This window comes from Mizuhopecten yessoensis, unplaced genomic scaffold, assembly GCF_002113885.1.
Source record: "Mizuhopecten yessoensis strain PY_sf001 unplaced genomic scaffold, ASM211388v2 scaffold6527, whole genome shotgun sequence".
NCBI classification, from domain to species: Eukaryota; Metazoa; Mollusca; class Bivalvia; order Pectinida; family Pectinidae; genus Mizuhopecten; species Mizuhopecten yessoensis.
Genome location: NW_018406594.1, coordinates 21,504 through 24,159, shown reverse-complemented (window position 1 = coordinate 24,159; position 2,656 = coordinate 21,504).

The window sequence follows — 2,656 nt, the reverse complement described above, 5'->3', positions numbered from 1 at the left end:
GTGTGGTCCTATAATCCCTCTCACAGGAGTTACTGTTCCGTTGACCTGTGGTTTTATAATCCCTCTCACAAGACTAACTGTTCCATTGACGTGTGGTCCTATAATCCCTCTCAAAGAACTAACCGTTCCATTGACGTGTGGTCCTATAATCCCTCGCACAGGACTAACTGTTCCATTGACGTGTGGTCCTATAATCCCTCTCACAGAACTAACCGTTCCATTGACGTGTGGTCCTATAATCCCTCTCACAGGACTAACTGTTCCATTGACGTGTGGTCCTATAATCCCCCTCACAGGACTAACTGTTCCATTGACGTGTGGTCCTATAATCCCTCTCAGAGAACTAACTGTGCCATTAGCGTGTGGTCCTATAATCCCTCTCACAGGACTAATTGTTCCAATGACGTGTGGTCCTATAATCCGTCTCACAGGACTAACTATTCTATTGACGTATGGTCCTATAATCTCTCTCACATGACTAACTGTTCCATTGACGCGTGGTCCTATAATCCCTCTCACATGTCTAACTGTTCCGTTGACGTGTGGTCCTATAATCCCTCTAATAGAACTTACGGTGCCATTAACGTGTGGTCCTATAATCCCTCTCACAGAACTAACTGTGCCATTGACGTGTGGTCCTATATTCCCTCTCTCATGACTTACTGTTCCATTGACCTGTGGGCCTATAAACCCTTGCAAAGGGCTAACTGTTCCATTGACGTGTGGTCATATAATCCCTCTCACAGAACTAACCGTTCCATTGACGTGTGGTCATATAATCCCTCTCACAGAACTAACTGTGCCATTGCGTGTGGTCTTATAATCCCTCTCGCAGGACTAACTGCTCCATTGACGTGTGGTCCTATAATCCGTCTCGCAAGACTAATTGTTCCATTGATGGTCCTATAAACCCTTGCAAACGGCTAACTCATCCGTTGACCTGTGGTTTTATAATCCCTCTCACATGACGAACTGTTCCATCGATGTGTGTTCCTATAATCCCTCTAATAGAACTTACGGTGCCATTAACGTGTGGTCCTATAAACCCTTGCAAACGGCTAACTCATCCGTTGACCTGTGGTTTTTTAATCCCTCTCACAAGACTAACTGTTCCATTAACTGTTATCCTATAATCCCTCTCACAAGACTTACCGTTCCATTGACGTGTAGTCCTATAATCCCTCTCATATTCCATTGACGTGTGGTCCTATAATCCCTCTCACAGGACTAACTGTTCCATTAACTGTTGTCCTATAATCCCTCTCATATGACTAATTGTTCCATTGACGTGTGGTCCTATAATCCCTCTCACATGACTAACTGTTCCATCGATGTGTGGTCCTATAATCCGTCTCACAAGACTAATTGTTCCATTGACGTGTGATCCTATAATCCCTCTCACATGACTAACTGTTCCATTGACGTGTGGTCCTATAATCCGTCTCGCAAGACTAATTGTTCCATTGACGTGTGGTCCTATAAACCCTTGCAAAGGGCTAACTGTTCCATTGACGTGTGGTTCTATAATCCCTCTAACAGGACTAACTGTTCCATTGACGTGTGGTAATTTTTAATATTGTAGGTCAAACATCCTTATTTGGTCGGACGACGGACGCCAAGGTAAGACACAATATCACTTTAGTCCTTTGGAGAAGGTGAGCTAATTTTCCACGTTCAATTTCCAAAGGGCTACACTTTGAAGAATCTCTTTTGTGGTCTTTTTTCAACCGGAGTCAGTTTCCGACAGCTGACCGGTTTCATTTTCGACGTTGACAACTTCCATTTTCTATTGTGGTTCATTTTCAACGTTACACTGGTACGCCTCTCCACAGCTGGTCCGCGTGACCTAGGTATAAAATGTAACTTGAGATTAAATGTCATTTCGAAGCAGTCAGTTGGTTCGCAAAAGAAGTCCCGTGAGCTATTTGTTTAAAGACATCGGCCTTAATGCCTAATTATTGATTATGTTAACATTTTAATAACTTATAAGCTAGTACACAATAATCCTAATAACAGTTCTGAATTACGATGGTTAATTGGGGGTCTTTATATATTTGATGAATACATCATGTTTTAGAAGACTTGTTGAGCCTTTTTTGTTTCAGGTATTTGTTTTTTTCGTGAAAGGAACTATGATTTGACTTTATTTTCGTGTAACGAGATTCAGGTTAGGATACTTTTACGGTGAGACCGACTAAAGGTCGTCTACATAGGTAAGGGGAAGTAACTCTAGTAAACCTCTCCAGTCAAGGCAGAAATCTTACGTTTTCAGTATTAAATTCATGCACATTTTAAAAGTGTGATGCTTATGTATATGTTTTGGTATTCTGCTATATGTATTATTTTGGTATTCTGCTATGTATATAAAATCTGATCGTGTAATCTGATAATTGAGCAGTGGGCATCCTTGGCCGAGAGCTTTAAGAGTAGTATGATTTCTGACACAGAGAGTGGATCTACCGATGAACTACTACTCAATAACAAATAAAAGTTGACAGGCAATAAACTTAAGAAATAACACTAGACAAAACTGGGTAGGTTGATCAGTTGGAGCCAGTGAGACGTTAAAGTTGTAAAGGTTATCCGACAACCAGGAAGGATTATGAAATGTTCTTTTTACACAACCAATAAGATTTAATATGTGACGTTTCGATGA